The 26,416-nt window shown below is 42.5% G+C and overlaps 1 protein-coding gene across 1 annotated transcript in view; it reads right to left on the reverse strand.

The window, feature by feature from the left end:
* Positions 1-9,071, reverse strand: part of CCNJ (cyclin J) — a 28,715-nt gene extending 19,644 nt beyond the window's left edge. Inside the window, exon 1 of the mRNA XM_072129861.1 lies at positions 9,021-9,071. The gene's annotated coding sequence lies outside the window, so the exon portion shown is untranslated. The remainder of the gene's footprint in view (positions 1-9,020) is intronic.
* Between the last annotated feature and the right edge of the window lie 17,345 nt (positions 9,072-26,416).

Consider the following 26,416-nt stretch of genomic DNA (forward strand, 5'->3'; position numbering starts at 1 on the left):
CATCATGAAAACGAGGGCTCAGCGATCTCTGTCAGCTCCATAGAGATTAATGGAGCAGAACGGTCATGTATGGCCTCTGCTCCATCACTCTGATGGAGTGACGAGGGGCCCGACGGAGGTACATTGGTGATCTGTGAGGGTGTCATCACTCAGACCCCAACCGATCAGCAAGTTAGGCCCCACCCTGTGGATAGGGGCCGAACTTATGTTTGTGGGAAAACCCCTTAAAGTGTTTTTAGGGCTTTTGTGTGTTTATAAAATGTTCTGTGTCAAGATGATAACTGGAAGTCAAAACATACCACAAACAATTTTTGGTACCTGCAAATGAAGAATTCTTAGGTTTTTCTCATTTACCAACAAAAATGTTTTAGGAAATCTAAGAACAAAGACTAAAATAAAAACTTAGCCTGTAAACCTTAATGATAAATTATACGACCGGAATTCTAAAATCAAAGATTATAGCACAATTAAAAACCTGCATAGATAACTATGTGGAAAAATAATCCTCTTACCTAGTTGATTTGTTATCTATAAGCCATTGTTTTTTTTTGTCACCTCCATACAAGCAGCTGTTAGGCTAATTCATTTAGAAATGTTGATTTTCCTTTAAATCCCCCTATACCCTTCATCATTATTGTAGGATTATTCTGTGACTTTGTGAAGATTTCCTAATGCTGGTCATACTCATTAGATGATTGTCAGCCAAAGCTGCGGGGTTCAGTAGGACAAGACAACCATATGTTTGGTAGGGATGGGCCGGCTCATATCTATAGATATTGGGGGTTAAAAGGATAGGGGAGTTCAAATTCAACATGCACAATACTTTTACTCTTGGAGACATAAGCCACCAACAAAAGTATGTGGGTGCAGCTTTATCTCCCTTTTTAGAATTTATACAAATGAGACTCACATGGTCAGACCCGGTGCCGACACCTCCTCTTGCCAGGAAGGGGGGGGGGGGGACTACGCCGGCTTCATTTGCTGCAAAGTGCAGGCGCCGAAATAAGTATAAAATGTTCTTTTTTCCAAAGACAAACTCTGAAAAATAAACCATTCAGGGCAATTTGGGTCACCAAGTCCCACCTGGTACCGTCTGTTCACATAACATAGAGCAGGTGATGGGCGGGAATTGTATCAGAAGGGGGGGGGGGGGGGGGGTAGGGACTGAATAAACTAAAAGACGCACCACAGATTGATTACCATAATTTTTATAACTTTATATTACCGCAGGCTCAGCATATACAGTTTTACATTGTTCCTCAAGAACTTCTTAATATGACATGTCTACCATCAGTACAACCCCTATAAAGGGGCTGTTCACTTTTAGCAATTGAAATTATTTGAATTAAGAATATTTGTACAATTTTCTAATATACTTTATGTATCAATTCCTCAAGGTTTTCTAGATCTCTGCTTACTGTTCTTCTATACAAAGCTTCCATGCTTACTTTCAGTGGATAGAAATCTGTCCATGGTGACCCAGGTGTCCTTAGTATCGGACAGCTCTGATTAGTCTCTGTGATAATGGCTCATGCATCTGCGTGTCAATGACAAGATCGTGGACAAATTTCTATCCACTGGAAGTAAAAAAAGCTTTCTTTATAAGGATGGTGGCACGGGTGCTCCTTTGACCCATATCCCGGGTCGCAGGCGCACCTGTGTACCTCTGTAACTGCTCCCGGAGTCTCTCTGCCGGAGAACTCACCTCACCTGGCTCCAGCAACGGTTTCTGCAGCTCTCGCGGTCCGGCACGTGCGTCCACGTCTCCTAGGGCACGTGCGCCACCTCGCAAGGATTTAAAGGCCCAGCGCACGAATAATTGCCACTGGCCTGCCGCCTTCCCTATTAAATTCCCAGCCTCTCCCTGTGTCCCCTGCCGTATCTTTGGGCCTCACAGCCTTAGAAATTATTCCTGCGTTCCTGTGTATTCCTGCTCCCGTGTTACCGTGTTGCCAGAGTGCCATCTGCCTGGACCTCCCATTGCTGACCCCGAATTGGACTTGACCCTGCATCTCTGCCGCCTGCCCTGACCCTGTACCTGGACCCTATCATGAGACCGTCTTCCGTTAAGGTACCTTGCCTTGGCTGCCACCGCAGGCTAGTCCCACCTGTGGAATGATCTGGTGGTACCCTGCCGCAGCAAGACCATCCTGCTTTGCGGCGGGCTCTGATGAAGACCAGGTGCCACTTAGACTCCGGTCCCAGGTGTGGGCTAGTACCATCTCCCGCGGTGGTACAGAGGGTCCACGCATCCGGAATCCATACAGACAGCAAGCAGAGATCTAGAAAACCACGAGGAATTGATACATAAAGTATATTGGAAACAGTTACAACTTTTTCTTACACACAATATAAATTATTTGATGAAAGTGGACAACCCCCTTTAAGGAAGAAAATCTCACTTTGTATAGAAAGTGAGAAACATTGAAAGATTAGCTGTTCCCAAACTGTTATGTGTATAAAGTTAAAAGGCCAGTAATTTATAATAATTTATTGTAATTAACTCAAAATGTTGTGGTAATATAAAAAACATAAAATAAATAAGATAAAAATGTATTACAAATAATACTATGGGAAACCTTGTGTTAGGTTCCGAAATATGCCTCATTAATAAGACCTTATCTCTAGAAGCACCAGCTCTTTAATAAACTTCAATTCATTACAATATATTTTATAAACTCTGTCTTTATTGTCCCTAGTAACCAATTAGCAGTTTTGATCAATAAAGTTAATCATTTATACTATTTTACACCCCCCCCCCTCATGTCAAAATGTTGAAGTTCAAGTCGTATTGCATTGTGGCACGTTTAACAAGACTGTAAGCTATGCATGAGGGGAGAATACTTTTTATTTTTTTTCAAATTTTATTAAAATACAGGCCGTCCCCGTGTTACGTACAAGATAGGGTCCGGAGGTTTGTTCTTAAGTTGAATTTGTATGTAAGTCGAAACTGTATATTTTATAATTGTAGATTCAGACAAAAAAAGTTTTGGCCCCAGTGATAATTGGAGTTTAAACATTTTTATTGTAATTGGACCAAGGATTATCAATAAAGCTTCATTACAGACACCTTACAGCTGATCATTGCAGTCTGGGACTATAGTAAAGCATTCAGAGAGCTTCACCAGAGGTCAGAGGTGTCTGTCTGTAATTATGGGTTGTCTGTAAGTCGGGTGTCCTTAAGTAGGGGACCGCCTGTATATGATTCTATTTATAATTTACCGTATGTCTAGGTACCATATCAATTTACAAATGTTTCTGTATTACCATCATATATATGCTCTTATTTATTATTATATAATTATACACCATTTCAATTTATTTTTTTAATTAGATTTCATAGTGCCTAAAAAAAAAATAAAAAAAAAAACTGCTTTCAGGCACAATGTACATTTTTCTCTGTTCCAGAAAATCCATGAAAATTTTTTTAAGTGTTATTCTTTCAAATATATATAATATATAAATAATTTTCTTTCTTTTTTTACAGCACAATATGAAACATTTTTAATACAATGGGATCCTTGATCATGAATTCCGTGCTGAGAATTTCCGCCATCTACCTTGTTCACTTAGGTTTCCTATTTGCCTACAAACAGTCTGTGTGATTTCCTATCATTCCCACCAGCTTTGTGTCTCCTTTGTTTCCTCACCCTCTGCCGAGCCCATTTGCTTTTTTTCGTTCCCATTTCACCAGCGGGGGCTATTTTTAGCTTTCCGATACCTCTGCATTCCATTGGCCATTTTTCCTTGACACACAGTTGCTTCTTCCTAGGAGCGGCCGCGCAGATATGATTACACCTCCCACTACTCTTGAACATGTCAGCTTTTAATGGAGAGGGCCTGGTAATTGCAGTTTCCGGCTATAATCACTATTTAGCGTAAGCTCGGAAATATAGAATGTAAACAAGAGCTTTGTGTGAGTTTCTAGGGGAATGATTTGGAGCACAGAACTAGATAATTACATACAAGTATTAACCCCCCATTTTCATATTTGATTCTAGAGAGACCCGCAAACCCTTGTATTGTCCTGAAGAAGAGCATCATTTGCATATTACTCTTGGATGATGCAAATGGTGTCTTTAGTCCCCACTTTGTTATAATGAGATTTGCATTTTTATGAAAGAGAGGTGTGAGCGGATAAGGCAATCACTGCAGTGAGACGTGTTGTTTGCAGACAGCGCTACTAAATAGGCCAACACAGAGGCAGATATGCAAAACCGAAGAATACATTACAAAACACAAATAATCCATTTATAGGAAAGAAGCAAATGAGTTTGTCAGATGGAACTAGATTTCTAAGTAAGGGCTCATTCACACCGGGGGTTCCATTGTGTCTCTGTTGAAAACGTATCCGTTTACTTTCCGTTTTGTATCTGCATGATTTTTTTTTCGCATCCGACACAAAAGTAAAAAAAAAATAAATGATAGTTTAACGTTAGTCAGAAGGCATAATACAGGTTGTACCAGTATCATTAGCAAGAAATGTAAGAAAAAAAAAGACGTGATCACACGATGAGGAAACATTGGGGCACATGTACTAAGGGTCCGCGGAAAGCATTTTCGTTGGGTTTCCCAAATCTTTTTGGTTTTGCGCCGCATTTAACTGGGGTTTTTGGTGCACTTGATCAGATTTTGGCGCATCGGCATTTTCGTCTTTCACGTGGCACAAATCGGGGGGGGGGTGTCGACAGATTCAGATTAACGCGCAGAATCTTGGTGAAACGCGCTGGACTTCATCTTCATCGGACCGTCCAGATCGGGGATCGTGACAGGACTGGGTAGGTAAATGTGCCCCATTGTGTTTACTACGGCTACATTTACACAAACTTATGCCCGCCGGGCAGTACCATATCGCTCCGTGCGGTCATTGCCGTCTATGGGGCCAGCTTGCGGCCGTACATACGTCCCCCATATGGTCGTGTAAAGGCAGCCCTTAGGGTGCTGTGACACAGTAACGCATGGTCAACATATAAAAGGCACATGCCTTTTCAGTGCATTTAAAAATGGCCCAAGAATGCACCATGTGACAGCACCCTAAGGCCTGCGGCACACATGGCGTTTTGAACACGTTTTTGGGCCGTTTTTAAGCAGTTCGTTAAAAAAAAACACATGCATTTTTGACTGGTTTTACCAATTATCTTAATTAAAATGGGTCAAAAACTGATGCGTTTTCCAAAAACGCATACGTTTTTAACGCATGCATTTTTTAACGGACTACTTAAAAACGGGTTCAAAACGCCAAGGTGCTGCCGGCCTAAGCATGATGGAAATGCAATGTTGCCTCAACGTGCTTACTGGTGGAACTTTTGGATTGAGTTTCAAAAATCAAAACGCCAAATATGAACGCAGCCGTATACTTCTATTGAACTCTTTCTTATCCATGGCCGACAGATATGTTGAAAAAAACAAATAAATTAATGACATGTGAAAAATACAGCTTACTGAGAAAAAAAAAAAACGGATGTGTAAGTAAGCCCTAAATTTTATAAGGTACCGAAAAAAACTATTTTGAAGCAGGTGTAAATGTAACCACTTCCTTACTGGGTTCTTTTCCCATTTTTGCATTTCTTTTTTTTTTTACTCCCTTCTTTCAACAAATCTTCTTTATCTTATCTATTTTTCCATTTACAGAGATAGATATGAGAGCTTATTATCTGCAACTGTACTGCCGTATATTGTAGATATACTGCTTCTATATTAGAGTCCCAGACAGAATGTAAACTAAATATCTTAATGACAGCTATGGGAGCCTTTAATAGGCTCCCTGCTGTCATTGCGCCCTCTGATGAGGTCACAAGGGGCGCCGGCTGGCATTTAAAGATGGCAGCACCCAGGTAAAGCACTGCTCGACCATGGCACCTAACAGGTTAATTGCTACGATTGATGCCATTGGTGCCTGAGTATTGCAGCTGACACCTGCTGTGCATGGAGAGAGCTCAGCCCCTGAGCCCCTCCATACAGCCCTTACTGCTGTACAATGTATATAGTTGTGGTTAAAATACAACATCCATATATAATTTTATATACAGATTGAATATCCTGAGGTCGTGATAAGACAGCAAATTTTGGACAATAGTATTTTTTTTCTGTAGAAACAGCACCATCCTGGTCCAAAGGCTCTTGCTCGTATTGAAGTTTAGCCCTTTAAACTTAAATGAAGCTCACATGCTGTACCACACAGAGCCACATTTATGGATGCGGTGCAGTACATAAATACGTGGTCCCATGTGGCACAAGCGCTGCATTTACGAACTGGAAACGCATATGCAATCGGGCGCCGGTGACACATGTAGTGTTTTTTGGCGCCTTTTTTTATTGCCCTTTTGCATCCTTGTAAAATGCACCCTAATCCACTGAAAGGGTGCTGTCACACGGTGCGTTCTTGGTCCGTTTTTAAATGGACTGAAAATATATGTGTTTTTAAACACATGTTTTCCATGCGTTTGGCTGGTTGGCAGCTTACTACAATATGTAAAAAAAAAAAATCTGGTTATTTTATGAGCACTTGCAAAATCACACCTATAATTATGGGAATAGCGCCACCTGTTGGTGCAGGGAGTGAGAAGTGCCCAATAAATGTTATAGGCAGGATTTCAAAGGATTAACAATGACACCAGATACTGAGCTTTTGTGATGCTACACATTTGCAGCTTGTGAAGGATTTTTCCCCATGAATTTATTGTAGTAAATTTTATATGCTGTTTGGAGCAGAAGTGAACTTTTACTTTAATGTCAAACATCAGAGATGCTGAAAAGAGGAGATTTGCCTAATTACATTGCTGTCAACATTGTGTTTACAAAATGCATATGTTAACACCTGTGTTTTGTAAAATGCAATGTTGACAGAAATGTAATTAGGAAAATCTTCTCTTCTCAGCTGTTGTGATGGGTTTGAAAACACATGCGTTAAGGCCGGCGCCACACGTAGCGCTTTGTCTGCGCTTGCAAATGCAGGCAAAGTCGCGCCCACCGGGGCAGGCCTCGGCCCGATCGCATCGGCCTGCGATCGGGAACGAGCCACCGGTGTTTTGCGTTAATTTAATGCGAAACACCGGCGGCTCGTTCCCGATCGCAGGCGTTTCCATAGAAACGCCAATGCGATCGGGCCGGGGCCCGCCCCGGTTGGCACGACTTTGTCTGTGCTTGCAAGCGCAGACGAAGCGCTACGTATGGCGCCGGCCTTACAAAAACAAAACACAACATGTGAACGCAAAGTTAGGCCGGCAGAACACGTGGCGTTTTGAAACAGTTCTTGGTCCGTTTTTAAGCAGTCCGTTAAAAAACGCATACATTTAAAAAAACGCGTGCATCCGTTTTTTGACAGGTTTTACCAATTATCTTAATTAAGATAATTGGAAAACAGTAAAAAAAAAACGGATGTGTTTCAAACGTATGCGTTTTTTAAAAGGTCTGCTTAAAACGGATGCACCCGTTGTTTGACTGCTTTTACTAATTATCTTAATTAAAACGGGTCAAAAACGGATGCGTTTTAAAAAAACACCATGTGTTTTTAAACGCATCCATTTTTTTTTTTACGGACTGCTTAAAAACGGCCCAAAAATGGGTTTAAAACGCCACGTGTGCTGCTGGACTTAGGGCGTGGTCGCAAGTTCCGCTAGTGTTGCGTACCCGATCGCATGCGCTTCTCTGGAAACACATATGAGATAGGGCCGCCCCCTGTATAACGCAACACTAGTGGAACGTGTGACCGCGCCCTCAGGTGTACACCAGTTGGACCCCTCGTTGCTTTCCGAGATGAGCGAAGCAGCTGGACTCGCATGTCCGTACCACTCCATTCATCTCTATGGAGCTGACGGAGATTGACGAGTACAATGCCTGGCATCTCGTGATCTGTGAAGGCCTGAGACCCCCACTGATCAGCAAGTTAGGCCCTAATAGAGCTAACTTGTTTCTTGGGAAACCCCTTTAAGTTACTTCCTATCCACAGGATGACTATCTGACTGACGAGGGTCCGTCTGCTGGGTCCCCCACGACCATGATAACAGGACCCCAGTTCCCCAGAAAATGAGGATTTTGTTCTTACTGATGGGTGAAGCGGGAGGACAAACATGGGCCCTGCTGTTCCATTCACTTGGGTGGGAATGTTGGAAATAGCCGAGTACAGCATGAATGAAGCAGATGGACACATAAACGTCCTGCCACTCCACCCATCAGTTAGAACAGGATCCCCGTTCAGGGATTGGTGAGGCTCCTGGAATTCGGACAATCAGCTATCACCTTGTTATCCCCTATCCTGTACACACCAGGTAAAAGCAAAAAGGAGGTCACCATTTTTGACACTTCATAATACACCAATATGTTACATATGTTTTTTTTCCCCAAGACAGATTCATGCAAATCCCAACACATTTCAGGGCAGTAGAGAATTTTGTAAGTTCAGTTTTTAGGTTTTATTCAATCTCAGGTGATCCGGGCACAGGATCCATAGCGGGCAATTCTTCAACAGGTCCTTAGCCTTAACCAAACTGTGTTTTGATGCCATTATTAGAAAGCCATTATTTACTGCAAATGTTACATGTCCATTATATTATTTTGGCATGTGTTCTACATTCCAAAGTCGCAGTGCAAAAAGGTTTCTTATTGTACTTATCCACATTTTTTCACTGTAAATGTAAACTACAGATTGCAACATAGAGAAAACCCATAATTACCACCAGCAGATGCCTTTCCAATGTACAGATATTTTTGCCCTCAAAAGATTGTGCAACAGATTTACTGCATGTTTTTAAACCCTTGTGGATGTAATGAGACATTCAACGAAAACCAATATGAACAGTGCTAGTCCATCATTCCAAGTCGTAACTACTTCTCCATACAGAACTGCATTATAAAATCATTGCTTCTAGGAGGAATCTCAGCATAAGGCTGGGGTAAAATCCACAAAATTATCTGCAACCTATGCAGTTTTCTTGCATAGCATTTACCTTGTTACCAAATATTTAATGTAACCATTCAAAAAGCTTTAGAGACCCTTTGTAGATCTTTTAGAAGTCACGCACCTGGCTGTCACAAGCAATCCAACCCCAATGCTTCACGATCTGCTGATTTTGTTCTACCTGCTAATTCCTTTTTTTTTTAAAAGAACATGAACTTTGGGGTTGGGCTCTGGTCAGGTGGGAGGGTGGAGGGTTAGAATATCCAACCAATGGCAGCTTGGCCCCTATTTGTCTGTATTTCTCCCAAACTGGCTAAAAGGTTCAGTGGAAGATAAAAGTAGCCCAAAGTTCTTGCATGTATATTCCAAATGATCAGTGCTGTTTTTTAGCTTGAGAATGAGGGCACATTCACCTGATGCGTTTTTGACGCATTCATAAGCCTTCAGCCTTGAATGCAGTGGAAACGCAATGTAATCTTAGCACATGATCAAGGCTGAAGCCTTTGGAATGCGTCAAAAACACATAAAAAAACATGACGCAACGCATCGTGTGAATGTGGCCTCACGTGAATTAGAAGGCGAGATCTACCAGGGCATGTACTCCAGTTTTCTGGCCTACAAGCCTTGAAATAATTACAATTCCTTGTGACTTGCCAGGAATTGCCATTATTTTCCCCCTTATGCATGAAGGGGTCCAAGCCGGCCGCTCAATGCACCACCGTAATGTCTATTATAGTGCAGCATCCATAGGAATTGCAACAAAGATGAAAGTGAAATATAACTTTGCAACAGCAACATATTGCACACAGACATAGAGCTTTCCATCAGATGCAGTGTCACTAGCAGATGTATTCAGCAAATAGGGCCTCATCCATAAAGACATACTGAAGCTTCATGAAGATCCAGAGCTATACACGCCCACACATGTTCCCATGCAGTGTAATACAGGTGCAGTGTAATACAGGTGCAGTGCAGAAGATGGTATTTATCAAAATCCCATACACACATAGGGGGACATTTACTTAAAGTGTCGGTGTCTGCATTGGCTTTGTTACCGACCTGCTCTAGGAAAGAAGATACACATTTAATATTGTAGAGCTGTGCAGAGACATTTCTGGCGCCGAGACCATTTTCTGTCCCTGGGACCAAAATCTGTCCCGAGCACCAGAAATGTGTCCAACAGTCTCTGCTAGACCATTTTCTTTTGGTCTACTTTCCGCCAGTTTACAGCGCCCAAAAAGGGCTGCGACACATATTAATTGTGTCTGAGTTTCCACTCCGCCAAAGCCACGCCCCTTTTCGGAGAAGAGTCGGAGCAGACGGAAAAAGTCATTTTTTCTGGCGCCGTCAGCTAATAAATAGGTCTGAGAGCAGAACATGTGGTGAGAGCGCCACAAAACTGGCGGAAACGCCATAGTAAATGTCCCCCATAGGGTGGCATTTATATGTCTTCTGAAAGCAAGTAAAAGCCCCATCCCTGCCAGTTTTGAGGCTTTTCTGTTTCGCCAAGAGCAGGGTGAGCAGAAGGAGAACGGGGGTCTCCACCCTCCCAGCCCACCCTATTTACTATAGTCTCAGTTGAAAAAATGGCAGAGACTATAGACCTGCTCTAAAAGGGTCCAAACTAGTGGAGAAGCGTTCCAGATCCACTAAGGCTGTGGACACACGTTCCGCTAGCGTTGCGTTCATAACGTGACTCTAGCAGACAGGGGGCCGGCCTCAGCCTGATTTTATATGCGTTTCTCCGGAAACGCATATGCGATTGAGCCAATGCCCGCCCCCTGTGTGCTAGCATCGCGTTATGAACGTTATGGCCTGAGGGTGATGCCACACATGGCGTTTTGAACTCGATTTTGGTCCGTTTACAAGAAGTCCGTCCAAAAACGCATGCATTAAAAACATATGCGTTTTTGAAAAATGCATGCATTTTTTGAAACCGCATCCTTTTTTCACAGGTTTTACCAATTATCCTAATTAAAACTGGTCAAAAACGGATGCGGTTTCAAAAAATGGATGGACTTCTTAAAAATGGACCAAAAACGGGTTCCAAACGCCATGTGTGCCACCGGCCTTAGGCACAGCAGAATCACCACCAGTATACCCACGGCGGTTATATAGTAACAGCAAGGTGGAAGTGATTTATAATAAGCCCATCTACATGCTGCATACATGATTATGCTGTGGGCTGAGAATCTGCAACAACTACTATAGTTAGGCCCCTTTCACACTTGCGTTTTTCACGCGTGTTTTCTGTGCGTGCTTTTGACGCGCAGAACTTGCATTGCACTCTGACCCATTGTAATCAATGGGTCTTTTCAGACTTGCATTTTTTTTCACGCACACACGCATTTAAATCTCGACATGCTCTACTTTTGCAAGTCACGCGCGTGAAAAACGCACCACACAAGTCTATGGAGATGCATCAAAACGCATTGCACTCTGAGACACTTGCAAGTGCAATGCAAGTGCAATGCGTTTTTCACGCATCAATTGCCATAGAAAAGATAGAGCTCAGTCCTGAGTCCATTTCACGCACATTTTCTGCACGTGAAAAACGCATTGAAATTGCATCAAAAACGCGCGTGAAAAACTCAGACACTGAACAAACTCTGACTGAAAACTGATTGCACTCTGATGCAAAATGTGCGTTTTTCACTGACCAAATCGCATGCGGTTTTTTGACGGACTGCTCAAAAACGGCCCAAAAATGCGTTCAAAATGCCACATGTGCAATCACCCTGAGGGTGAAAACACAAGTGGCGTTTTTAGGCCGTTTTTGTGCCGTTTTGCGATTTCAGATCGTAAAAAAACTAATGCGTTAAAAAACGCAAGCGTTTTTAAAAAACGTAAGCGTTTTTGAAAAACGCATGCGTTTTTGACCAGTTTGAATTAAGATAATTGGTCAAACCTGTCAAAAACGCATGTTTTTTACGATCTGAAAACGCACTAACTAAAAACGGCCCAAAAATGGCCTAAAAACGCGACATGTGTCTTCACCCTGAGGCTGCATTCACACACAGCAGTGGGATTGCATTTTCAAAGGCTGCAGCGAGAGGCTTGCAACAATTGCAGATGTGTTTAGATGGAAACGCTTGTGATTATCAACAAGCTCCACATATTTACATGCAAAACATGTGATTCTTATTACCAATCGCAAACAATTCAGTGGAAGTGGATCTGCAAGTGGCCCAAGCCCCTCCGTGCAGCCTCCAAATTGCGCTTCAAATTGAACACAGCCTGAAATTTTGCCGTGGTTGGAATCGCTACAGACATTCTGTAGCAATTCTGTCTTGGGTGCCTACGATCGTGTATAATTACGGGCCACATACAACGGACCTGTGTGTCTTCAGCGCTTAGAATCCAATGACAATAGAAAAAGACTTGCCACAGACACAAGCAGGGATAGGACTACCTCCATCATTTGCAGCTCAGGCAATTTGCTCATATATACGGTCTGTGGAAGCCAGGGATCTGTGTATGAGCCCTTGAAGCTTGCACACAGCCAAAATAAAATAAACCGTCCTGCGCATAAGACTGATTCCAAGGACTGCGCATAGTGAAGTGGATGGGAGTCCCTGCATTACATATAAACATATAGGGGCATTTATTATTTTGGCGTAGGGTGTCCCATTAACTGTGGTATATTTTTCAGTGGGATATAAGATTGTGGGGCATGCGGTTAATAAATTGGCTTACTTTGCGCCACAAAACAAGTCAGAGCAAGTAAACTGTTGGACTCACAAGATACAAATTTTGCGCCCAAAAAAATAACAAGTATTGAAAAACACCAATATTGTGGCGCTTACACTTCATAAATAAGGCGCAAGAGGAAAAGGAAAAACAAAAAAACCCTGCCAGTTTTCCATTGTCCATAATAAATGACCCCCATAATGCAAGGACGTTCCGTCTGGCAGCTGAACATATGCGCCAGAACTGTATTAACTATCTTGTGCAAGAGCCCATACTGAGGGATTTTCATGTAGCTCCATCGTGAGAATCAGACAGCAGCCGACAGTATTCGCTGCAACCTAATAATTACACCTGCAGTGACCTTATCGCCTCCTGCATCCGGCAGAGCCTAATGTTTACCTACTGTCTGATAAAAAGTCACACAAAGAGGTTAACACTGGGAGCAGTGGGAGCATGGCACCTATACAAATCAATGGAAAATCATGTAGCAATGTAGGAGATTCTGCTTTTCTGAGCTTCAGTTTTTAACAGGTAAAGCGGGTGGCTAAATTTCCATTATAGAACCTCAGAAACCTATTTTTCTAAAAGCCACTGCCACAAAGGATAACCCCAAATCACAACAGGTGTCCTGGCGGACACATAGGCCTCTTGATGTATCCGTCGGGCTGCTCTGCCATCGGGCAAAACTAGGTCAGGTCTGACCAAGTGTAGTTTTGCATAAAAACCTTAGAACAAATATTTACAGGATTTTAGAAAGTGCAGAGGAAATGCCCTTGCCCGGCCACTCCACAGCGGCTTCGTCCCTCCAGCCCTCTCCACACCCAAATGGAGGTTGTGTAGGTGCAAAAATAATAGCAATTTTTTGCGTTGCACAAGAAATTGCGATTATTTCAGTACCTCTGTGCCAGAAAACTGGCATAGAAGCTCTGACAAATCTCCCCCTTTCTGATTTCGAGGACATGAAAGCTAAATAAAATTCGACACAAAAATCTGCAACAGAAATCTAGAGCAAATTTGCTGTAAAAACTGAATTTATGGCTTTTTCCATACAGCATGTGAATCCAGCATGAGAGCATGGAAACACCTAGCAAACTCCCCTTTAAATCCCCATCTCCACCCTTTTAATCCAGTCCTGCAAAAAATCATCTGTAATATGACCCTGCTAGACTTCAAAGAAAAGGAAATATTCAGTGTACGTGTTATATCAGGAGTAGGAATTCTGACACAACAAATACTCTGAAAAATCTGATCATTTATTCTGCTAGGATTTAGCATTGTGTTCCACATTAGGTTATATGGGTGCTCTGTTCCTTCTACTAATCAAGATAACTTTTATTAAATTGGGGACACAATTCAGGGGTGGCTAATTCATAGCGAGTGAGATTATTTGTGTAATTGCTGGGATTTATACATATCCCATCCACATGCTATGATAAAAACCTGCGGTTGACAATCTACAGTAGTTATTTGTGATACTATATTGCAGTGTGTAGGCAGATACCTTGAGTCCTTGAGGTCTAAGTTACATAACTCATCTGGGCCCTTTGGACCACTGTTATAAAGATATGCAGAGAGGATGCGCAATACATGTCTTTTAACCCGCAAAGTTCTGGGAATCCCGTTGAAGTCACAGGATGCGCTGTAGATATGGGGGCAGCTGTGACAGGGGACGGATAATATCAGTTCACACTGACAGTCCGATCCTGCCAATGGCATTGTGTAGTGTTATGGCGATCTCTGGTTATATTATAGACTATTCAGGGGTTCAAGTTTAGATTGTATTCATTGTAATTCTAGAAATTACATCTTTTATGTGAAATCTCACCCATTTACCTATAAAAAGATTCTCCCCCTAAGTCAGGCAAATATGACTCCTCTCACCTCATTTGCACATGAGATAAGTCATGTTCAGTGGTTGCAGGGTGAGTGTCACTTCAGAATCCTCTATCTTCTGTTCTGTGGTTCCTAGAAACATGCTGCTGGTGTCATATTAAAGATAGGATCTTATCTTTCAGATCACTTCAGGCTTATGGTTCTGTGAGCTACAGAAATGGAGATACAGGAAGCTTAAGACATAATCCAAAAGAGAAAAACTATCCTATTGGTGAAGATCAGATCACCACTCGGTTGGAGTCTCCGGTCTGTGGATCCTCCGGGATCACTCTGGTGCTCGTGTTAGACCATAGCCGTCAGACACAAACGTGGAAAAGGAGGAAAAACGGCACTCATGGACGACTCTAGAGGATAAATCCAATGATGATGGTTTATTAAACTATAAAACTTGAGCAACATGAGGTATAGTCTGATCACCGTGTTACAACGGTATATGCCTTACTCGTGATCATGAGTAAGACATACATAACGTTGACACGCGTTAAACGTTTTCCTCCTTATCCAGCTTAAGACATAGTTGCAAATGCAAGCTGCAAATAAAGATTTTCCTTCCTTTTTTTAACTGCCTGTTTTTTCCAGTTCTATAGCTCACAAAACCATAAGCTTCATGTGAGCTCAAAGATGAGATACTGGGGCACATTTACTAAGGGTCAGCGGACCGCATTTCCGTCGGTGATTTGTGGTGCATTTAACAGGGGGTTTTGGCGCACGCAATCTGATTTTGCCGCAATCGCATCGACTTTCATGTGACACAAATGGGGGGAGGATTTGCTTCTGTTGGAACCTTAAGATTATATTTTTTACTTTGGAGGCACTGTTACTATAGTGGTCACTATGGGAGCTTTGTTACCATATTGGCTACGTTGGGGGAATCATTACTTTATTGGATACTGTAGTGGCACCATTTATTTATTGTTTACTGTGGGGGCACCATCACCTTTTTGGCTACTGTGGGGGCACTATTACTGTGTTGGATTCTGTGGCGGCACCGTTAATATATGGGCTGCAGTAGGTGGGCAATGTTACTATATTTGCTACTTCGGGGTATAATAGTAATTTCTATGGGAGCAGCAGAACAGTATTAAGTTTGTGTAAAGAAGGTGCTAAACGTTTTAGCTGGGAGAAGCTGACATAGCGGGCAGGTAGAAGAGAAAAAGAAGTCCTCAGATTAAAGATGTCATCTGTCAGTCACCAGACTGTCGGACACAATTCTGTCCAGCCTAGTGCCAGAGTCTGCTCCGATTTAGATATTGTACAATGTAAGTTAATCTCCCATTTGTTGCAATAAGATGGGTCATCTGTGGTAAAGTCTAGTAATAGCAAGATGTATATGTCGTAATTGTTCTGACTGGACTGTGATATGAGCGTAAAGTGTCTCAGTACATTTGATGGAGAATAAAGTATTATTAATCTTTTCCAAATATCTGTGGATAGTTGAGTTTGTTTGGGCCTATGTTGAGTCATACCCAAAAGAGATATTAAGGCCCTTCCTACTATATTTTCCTATATTTTATTTTCCCTAATGATTTTCCTCATGTTCCCCCAGGGAACCTGTCAGCAGAAATCAACGTAATAAACCGCTATCAGTATATTGTAAAGCAGATTAACACCTTCCAGATCATGTTTCTTTCATGGTCCAGTTTGATGGCATAAAAAAAACAACTTTTCAGCAAGATGTAAGGCTACATTCACACACATGTATGGGGGACGTATATACGGCCGATATACGTCCCCCATATACTTCTATGGGCTCACGGCCCTGTACGGGAGCAGTACGGTGCAGCACACGTGCGGCACCGTACCGCTCCGTAGCCCGGGAAAAGATAGGACATGTCCTATCTTTTCCCGTGATACGGCGCCGTGCGCTGTATCTTCCTATGGAGAGGGGCGGGGGTGAGCAGTGCTCATCCCCTGCTCCTCTCCGCAGCGCCAATGTATGCCCGCTGTACTACGGTACGGCGGGCATACATCGTGTGAATGTAGCCTAAGTCAGTATAAAGATGGAAATTGGTATAAAGTCATGGAGGTGGAGAGTTAAGCACTAAAATCAATTTAACCCCGCCTGAGTATGTTCCCTCTGAAGTGCTTGACATCATTCCCCAGACTTCTGGATAGACAGTTATGATGTCCCTTGAAGAGGTAGCTTTAATTTCAGCAGCACATTGTATGCTGCTTTCATAAGTCTTGCACCGAGGAGAGGCTTCTGTCGGTAGACTCTGCCATAAAGACCCAACTGGTGGAGGCTGCAGTGATAGGTGACTTTGTGGAACTTTCTCCCATCTCACTACTGCATCCCTGGAGCTCAACCACAGTGATTTTTAAATTATGCAAATTAGTATGGAGCCTCAGGGCTCCATAGGTGCTAATTTACATATTTTTTTAAAGCTTTTTCTGTTATAAACAATGGCATAGGAAGCTTAAAACAGATTGGAACCTACCAGAGGGGGAACACAGCAGTATGTTAGTGTGCTTAGTTTACAATCCTTGATTCTGGTGGTAGATGTCTTTTAAGGGTTATGGAGGCCACTGTGCTCTCAGAGATCTTGAGTGCTGCAGAAATTCTTTTGAATGAGCTCCTTGGGCAGTTCCTCAGACCTGATGATTCTCATGTACTCTGACATGCACTGTGAGCTGTGAGGTGTGTGCCTATCCTAATCAAGTCTAATCAGTTAAATTAAACACAGCTTGACTCAAATGAAGGAGTAGAACCATCTCAAGTATAATCAGAATGAAATGGACAGCATGCAAGTTAAATATGTGAGTCACAGCAAGGGGTCTGAATATTTATGACCATCTGATATTTCAGATTTTTTTGTTTAACAAATTAACAAAAATATCTACATTACTGTTTCTTCAGTCAAGATGGGGTGCAGAGTGTACATTGATGAGCAAAAATGACCTTTTTGGATCTTACCAATTGGCTAAAATGAAACAAAAAGTGAAAAATGTAAAGGGGTCTGAATTCCAAACACACAAAATAACAAGCATAAATAATAGATAATAAAAAATAGAAGAATTACAAAATAATAACACACAGATGTATCAGATGTATTTGCAACCATAATCAAAGCTACAGTTGTATAGCTAGTAAATGGGATAAAATGCCATTTTAGGTTTTTTGAATGACATTTATATGAATCCCGTTATTATATAAAATTCCTTAAAACTGCATGCAAAAATAAAGTCTAAATGTTAAATTCTAAAATTCCAAAATTATATTCTGATTAGTTTCTTAATGTATTTTCATAGTTTGCAGAGATTATACAGAGCTCCAGATCCCAGTGGACATCCCCTGCACCCACCACTAGGGGGAGCTTAGCTGATTGTTGCAGGCTGTTTAAAGCTAGTAATAAGAATGCAATGCAATAATGCTCCCTCTAGTGTTGTCTGCAGGTAATTAGCATTCTACGCTAAACTATTCATATTCAATAGTCACAAAGCCTGGATGCAGTTCACTGGTGATCTATTTTAAATTGTATATATGGATTAAAAAAAACAAAAAAACAATATGCACATAATATGCAGCACATGAAGTCATACTCAAACCTCTATATATTCAGCACAGGAAATAAAATTTGGCTCCAAAAGAGTAAAGAAAGTAATTATGTAATTATACAGTAAATATAAACATACTGTACTTGGTAAAGAGCTCAGAAGTTCAAGTAACAACAGCCACATTTGGGCTCATTTACTAAGGGTCGTGGAGCTCATGTTCACCTTTTTCGGGGATAGCACGGCTTGGACAGGTATTTAACAGGTGTCTGCGCTGGTATAGTGTCGCACACAAACTTTTATTGGCACAGCGGCGCTGGCTTCCATGCAACAAAAATCGGGGGTGGGCCGTCGGACAATCCGACTGATTCGGACTGAGCGCAAGATTTAACTTTAATTGTGTCGCAATACAATGCACTTACATGCACCACTAAAAAGACGGTGAACTCTGGCGGCTACTTTTATACTAGAGGGGTGAGTGTGCTGGGGCTACCTGTGTACTGAGGGGGGGTGTGTGTGTGTGTGTGCTGGGGCTACCTGTATACTAAGGGGGGAGTGTGCTGGGGCTACTGGTATACTGGGATGGGACATGAACTGGGGCTACCTAACTAAATACTGGAGACATGTGCTACCCTATCTATATACTAGGGTTATATGCTAGGGATACTTCTTTATACCCTGGAGGCGTGTGCTGGGGCTAGCTATCTACTTACATATATATATATAATGGGGGTCAGTATGCAATGGGAGGACACAAAAAAATCTAATAGGGGCATTGAGAGGGGCATTGTATATATTGTAAAGGAAGTATATAATAGTATAATAGTATATAATATAGGGGGCGCCTACAGGTAAATAGTGCACATTTGTACTTCTTTTAGCAACACAGAATAGTAATTATATATTATGTATATTAACCCCTTACCACCGAAGTCTCCTTTCACCTTCCTGACACGACCCGTTTTTTTAAATTTTACATGTGTCACTATAAGGCCCCTTCCACACTTGCGTTTTTAACACGCGTGCTTTTGACGCGCAGAACTTGCATTTCACTCTGACCCATCATAATCAATGGGCTTTTTCAGACCTTTTTTAACGTGCATTTAAATCTCGGCATGCTCTACTTTTGCAAGTCACGCACGTGAAAAACGCACCATACAAGTCTATGGAGACGCATCAAAAATGCAAGTGCAATGCAAGTGCAATGTGTTTTTCACGCATCAATTGCCATAGAAAAGATAGAGCTCAGCCCTGAGTCCTTTCACGCGCGTTATCTACGCGTGGAAAACACATTGAAATTGCATTGAAAACGCGTGTGAAAAACTGAGACACTGAACAAACTCTGACTGAAAACTGATTGCACTCTGATGCAAAATGTCAGTTTTTCACTGACCAAACCCTGATTGCACCCTGATCAGACTCTGACGTGATCAGCAACGCAATTGTGGAAGGGGCCTAAGTGGTTATAACTTTGGAACGCTTCAACATATCAAAGTGATTTTGAAATTGTTTTCTCAAGACACTTTGGACATCATGTTAGTGGAAACATTTTGGCGTTTGGTGTAAAGTTGCAAAAATTCTCAATTTTCGAAATTCAAAATGTTCTACTTTTTTAAAACCTACTGTAGTCATAACCGCAAAAATACTTGATAACTAACATTAAACGAATGTCTGCTTTAGGATGACATGTTTTTTTACGCATCCTCTCATTTTTGTAGGATGTTATGGGGCTTTGAACTTTAGATGCGATTTTTCGCATTTTCATAAAAAACGCTAAATCCTGCTATTGAGAGACCTGCTCAGGTTTCAAGTCACTTTGAGAGGTCTAAATAATAGTAAAACCCAGGGCCGATTCTAGGGTTTTTGCTGCCTGAGGCGAAAATTAAAATGACGCCCCTCCCCCGCGCGCCACAACACCAGACCCCCCCGCTTCCAGGATATGTTCGGCCCACTGAATTTATTTCCACATTTTTAAAAAGCATTTACAACCTGTTAAAAAAAAAATTCTGACAACATTACTTAAAATTAGTAACTGGCCCTCTGTGACACCACCCGTGGTACCACTAGCCGGTCAGTGACACAGACAATAGTGCCATCTAGTACCTCACAGGTGACGATCTGCTCCCTCAGGAAGATGACATCATTACGTCTTCTCCCACCCAGGACTGTTGAATTTGCTTGCAGATGTCTTCGGCTCCCGACACCACATCTCTGCACTGCACCCATAATATACCACAGTCACTTGCAGTATATATTCACCTAAATAACAGCGCTCCTAAATCATATACTGTACACCTCTCATGACACAACGGACCACTCTACCCCCCCTCCCCCACCATACACACAGAGTGGATAAAGAATCCCTTCTTCATTTATTTAAAAATTTATAATAAAAGCTCCTGTCCCCTAATTAGATTATATACAGATCCTATAGTTTAATTAAAATCTGACCCCTATATCCAGATTCTCCCACGTTTAACTTTATACAGATTTAACGCTCCCTAATTTTATTTAAATCATGCCCCCACTCACTTAAATTACATACAGTACCCCATATAAACCATCCTCCCTTTTAAATACAGCCCCCTCCCATATAATGCTTCACCCACAAGTTATATTATATACAGCCCACCTTGATTATATAATGTGTAGTTAAATTATGGTTAAAAGCCACCCCCAGGTTACATAATGTCCAGCTCACCTCCCATATTATATAATATACAGCTCCCTTTATTATATAATATACAGCCCCCTTATTTTAAAATAAGCAGCTCCCATATTCTATGATATACAGCCCCCCTTTTCCTAGATATACAGCCCCCTTTTCCTAGATATACAGCCCCCCTTTTCCTAGATATACAGCCCCCTTTTCCTAGGTATATAGCCCCCCTTTTCCTAGATATACAGCTCCCCTTTTCCTAGATATACAGCCCCCCTTTTCTTAGATATACAGCCCCCCCTATTTTCTTAGATATACAGCCCCCCCATTTTCTTAGATATACAGCCCCCCCCTTTTCTTAGATATACTGCCCCCCGTTAATTTAGATATACTGCCCCCCGTTTATTTAAATATACAGCCTGCCTTTTATAAAAATAATAAAGCAATCCACTCACGTTGACGTATATTTGTTATACAGTTGACACTATGCTGTAAGTGACTGTTGTATTTTTAGTTGTACCGTGTGGAAATGCGCTGACTGGTGTTGAAGACATCTGGAGAAATATTCTGCATCAATAAGTTATGGCACTTCTGGATCTAAAGTCATCATGAACTACCAGATGCAACTTCCGCCAGATCAGTCCTGTAGTAATTAAAAAACCTTATTATGTGTGACACATCTTAGGGCATATTCACACAGACCGGATCCTGGGAGTAGCACATGACCAGGTGTATAAAGGAAAGCCGACTGACTTTGTCACTGTGCTGTGAGACACTGTGCTTACTACACCGTTATCAGGTGCCATATGGATGTCTGCATGGGGCCTTAGCCTGTGTATTGTTATATCCATTGGGGCACATTTTCTAAGAACAGTGCAGTCTGTACTATGTGCACTATAGTGCAGGGGGGCGCCAGATTCAGGATTTCTGGCGCACGTGCTTCATGAATCTGGCATCCTTTGCACTGATAGAGTGCACCAACTTTTTTTTTTGTGCAACTTTAACTTAGGGCGTTCGACACATTTCTGTTGGACTTTGCAAGATAAATCTGGTGAACGTTCCGACTGAGCATCGGAACGCCCCCTAAATTATGTCGCATTAAGAATAGTACAGCCACAATTTTGTCTCAGACACTTCTTAAATACCTGAGCAAGTAGTTTGCACTAAAAAGAATGTGCACGGACCCAAATGTGCACCATTGTGTCAGTGAGCCAAATCAGCCTTATGTATGTATTGCATAAGGGGTTGCCAGAAGGGGTGGCTATTGTCATAATTTAATATTAATGTTGTCAGCATTTTCTTTTTGATAACATTGGTGGTGAACACTGACACTCAAATGCCTAACCAAAACCGACCCACCGGTAGAAAGCCTGAAAAAGTAGGGCTAATTCTTTTTTTTTTTTACTGCTTTATTGAACAGAATCATGAAATAAATGTACAGCTGCATTATACACAATTATTGGTACACAAAAAGAAAAGGATTGTGACAGTAATTGAAACACTTTCTTCCAGTAGTTGCTCAATCATTCTACCACCCGCCTACCCTACAGCATGTGTGTCTCCATAGCTGTGGTTTATTGTGTTACAGTAGTATCATAGGTATACGCCATGTCATAGTACAATGCAACCAGATGAACATTACAATGCAAACAAAACATTACTTGCGGGTGATTCTGGTAACTCTGGATCTGTAGGTGCCGTTAAAGTATCCTTATCTTATGGCCGTTTAGTTATGCTTCAGTGAGCAGCCCCTTCAGTGAGCTCTAGCCTGAGTGCCCCTGATCTAGCGGGGGTGTAGCGGGTCCATACCTTTCGCTTCATGCCCAAGTAACTTATCAGCGATGGGATAGACATTGTCAACCTGCAGATTGTTCTCCCGCAAGTATTGCCCTGAGTCTATGAGGAGAATAGTGTGTCTCACCCGAGTCACACCAAGTACCCCAGATTTGGCCGAACTTATCTGGACAATTCCTGTGTTTGTATAAAACTGCCTCATAGGGAAGCATTTGATTGATTTGTGCTTTCCACATTTGTGTTGTCGGCGTGTTGGGGTCATACCACCGGAGCGCTATACATTTTCTTGCTATGAATAATGTTTCCCGTAGGAAAATGCGGTGATAATGGGGCAGATTTACTTACCCGGCCCATTCGCGATCCAGCGGCGCGTTCTCTGCACAGGATTCGGGTCCGGCTGGGATTTAAGATGGTAGTTCCTCCGCCGTCCACCAGGTGGCGCTGCTGCGCCGAAAATAATCTTAACGCCCCGGAATGCACCATCCCATAGCAGGTGAAGGTGAGCGCTTCCCAAGCGACACATTTCGGTTTTTAAATGCGGCGGTTTTTCCGAATACGTCGGGTTTTCGTTCAGCCACGCCCCCCCCGATTTCTGTTGCGCGCATGCCGGCCCCGATGCGCCACAATCCGATCGCGTGCGCCAAAAACCCGGGGCAATTCATGTACAAGCGGCGCAAATCGGAAATATTCGGGTAACACGTCGGGAAAACGCGAATCGGGCCGTTAGTAAATGACCCCCAATGTGTCCAGTCTTCTTCTGATAAGACCCCCAAGAGGCACACCTCAGGTACACATGGGACCGTCAGGGTAAAAAGTCTAGTGAGAAAATCTGTAACATGTTTCCAAAATCTTGCTATTGGGGTACATTCCCATATCATATGCATGAAGTCGGCTTCCAAGGAGCCACATCTAGGACAGGCAGTGGAATGTACCCGGCCCATTTTCTGCATGCGGACCGGAGTGAGGTATGCCTGATGGAAAATATATAATTGTGTCATACGGTTATTTATGGACGGGGACACTTTGGTGTGAGAAGATAATTATTCGGAGTCAATCTCCTCCGAGGATGATCGCATGAGTTGTTTCCATCTGTGCAAAGTGCGCGGTGGGCAATGCTCCGCCTTTTGCGTAATCAGATGGGTGTATAGAGCCGACACCAAACCCCGTGGACCCTGAGTTCTATATATTCTTATGAGTGGATATTTAGATATCTGTGGTGGACCGTGTGGAAATTGTGATTCTAGGGCGTGCCGGAGTTGAAGGTACCTGTAAAACCTTCTCTGGTCCAGTTCAAATTTTGTTTTCAAGTCTGAGAAAGAAGCCAACACCCCATCAGTGTATAAGTCTGCTAAAGTTTGTATTCCTGCTTGTCTCCACCCCTCTGTGTCTTCCAGAGATGTTAAATGTGATAGCGCAGAGTTCCCCCATAAAACCATTTCGGCTATGGTGTCATTAAAGTGTGTAAGTTGCCTTGCCCTTTACCAGACTTGTATGGCTAGCCTGTGGATGGGTAGTAGTGAAGTTTGTAATCTGGCAGTACCCTCCAATATAGACCAGAAGGAAGTGAGCCCTAAATAATGACTTAAGTGGTGTTCAGAATTGGGCAACGAGCCTGGGATTACCCAATGATATAGATATTGCAGTTGACCTGCTAAATAATAAAGATAAAAGTCAGGGAGCGCCATACCGGCCATCTCTTTAGGCCTTTGCAGTGTTTGTAAACTGAGTTTTGATCTGGAGTTCCCCCATATGAATTTGGCGGTGTTGGAGTGTATTTCAGAGAAAAACCTCTTTGGAACTGGCACCGTAGCGTGCTGTAGGATATACAAACATTTTGGTAATATGATCATTTTCACTAAGTTTATGGGGCCAGCTACTGAGAGGGGTAAGGACTTCCACGCATTGTACTTCATTCTAATGAATGCCAGTAAGGGGTCAGTAATATGCCGTAGGGCCTGTTGGTGAATTTTAGTAACTATTATTCCTAGATATTTAAACTGGTTGACTACTTTGAGTCCTGACAGAGTTTCAGGTCCTCTCCAGGGGGAGGCACCCAGGGGCATGTACACTGATTTGGACCAAGGGCTAATTCTTAAACTTCCCCAACATTAATACCCTGACATAATGGGGCACATTTACTTACCTGGTCCAGTCGCGATCCCACGGCGCGTTGTCCAACGCTGATTCGGGTCTGCCGGGATTCACTAAGGTCCATGCACCCGATATCCAGTAGGTGTCTCTGCTGCGCCGAGGTCCGCCGGAGTTCATCTTCTTCGTCCCGGTGCATGTATGTGCTGATCTTGCGTCACAAATTCTTTTTTAAATTACACGTTTTTTCCGAATCCATTGGGTTGTCCAATTGGCCCCCCGATTTCAGTCGCATGAAAGCCGGCGCCGATGTGACACAATCCGATCGCGTGGCCCAAAATCCCAGGGCAATTAGGCGCAAATATTCGGGAAACCTGACTAAAGTGGGGCGTTCGGACCCTTAGTAAATGAGCCCCAATGTAACCCTGTAGCTGGTACTTACACACTAAGAGCCAAGCACTGGGAGAGAGGGAGAAACTATTTTATTATTTTCTGTTTTACTGCTTCCGTGTCTGTGGATATAAATTTCTGGACTTCCACGGTATAGGTTTTGTTTCTATGTGGCAGTAGGTGGGTCCCCAGAATCAATTTCACTGGTGGGCCCCAGGTACCCCAGTCGACCCTGCTTTTTTGTGATATTTACCTAATAAAAATTCTATTCATAGTAGCTTTCTTCCTAGCCCTTGCATTGGACGGTTACTGTCTTGGCTTCCCTATCAGTAACTTGCTGACTGGCTCTTGCCTTGGACTAAAACTTTTATAGCGCTATTGTAAGGGGGGACTGGGACTCAGGAAGACAAACAAGACAATGAACCCTAAGCTTAGCCAAGCCACCCAAATCTGACACCTGCCTATTGCCTCGGTGAGTCCTAATGACCACTAGGACAACTAGAAGACAATCCTTCCTTAGGTCTCTGTGCACACACGGAACAAGACAAACAAAAAAACCAATAAGGTGAAGAGGAAAAACCTGGTCAACAACTGCAGGAGCAAAAAATGACAAAAACAACATCTAAATGGTAGTAAGAAATTCAAACCAAAGGCTTGGGTCTAAAAGGGAATCAGAAAAAGGTAAAGAACAAGTGTGAATAAAAGCAGACAGAAATGGAGTGCAGCCTATGGAGTGAGTGGTGAATACTTTCAGAAGGGATAGGCCCTTCCCCAGGTGAAAAGAGCAGGCAATCACAGACACACAGAGCGAATCCTTACTAAAGAAAGGCAGAGTTCAGAGAGAGAGGGTGTGGTAGAAATCAGATCAGCCAGCTATAGCTCCATTCAGACTGCCGGACAAGTGAATAACAGAAAAACTCAACATCTTCTCAACCTAATAACATGGATCGAGGAAGACACATTGGAGATGTGATATCTATAAGTTAGAAATACACGCACGGACATGAGTGGGCCTCTGGCAGTAGAAAAATGATTATTTGAGCCCCGCAGGGTGGATGAGGAGGTGGAACCAAGGGAAGAGTGATACTGCTAGACACTGCATCTGCATCCATATACTATATTACAGTAAGTTTATTCTGCCATTAACCTAGGGCCCACCTATCTCATGGCCCTCCAGAGGAATTACCTAACAACCTTTGTGTGTATACATTGTCCATAAGAAGGCCCGGACAAGTGTAATGCTCAGTTTGATGAGAGGGAGCTTAGTGTAGGTAGTGGCAGACACTGTATATGGGGCTTCCTAACTCTTCTCTGGAAGCATCTACCTCTATTTGCCACACGTGTACTTTCCAGATAAGCCAGTATGAATTATGAAGGAGTTGGGCGAAATGGCTGCTGGTTTAATATTCTAATTTGACGTAACCTCCCTAATTATCTAAACCCCTTGAACCGAGATAGAGTTAGTTTCCTGCATTCACCACAAGGTTAGGAGGTTAAAGAGGACCTGTCACCCA

Source organism: Engystomops pustulosus, chromosome 11, assembly GCF_040894005.1.
Source record: "Engystomops pustulosus chromosome 11, aEngPut4.maternal, whole genome shotgun sequence".
In the NCBI taxonomy this organism is placed as follows: Eukaryota; Metazoa; Chordata; class Amphibia; order Anura; family Leptodactylidae; genus Engystomops; species Engystomops pustulosus.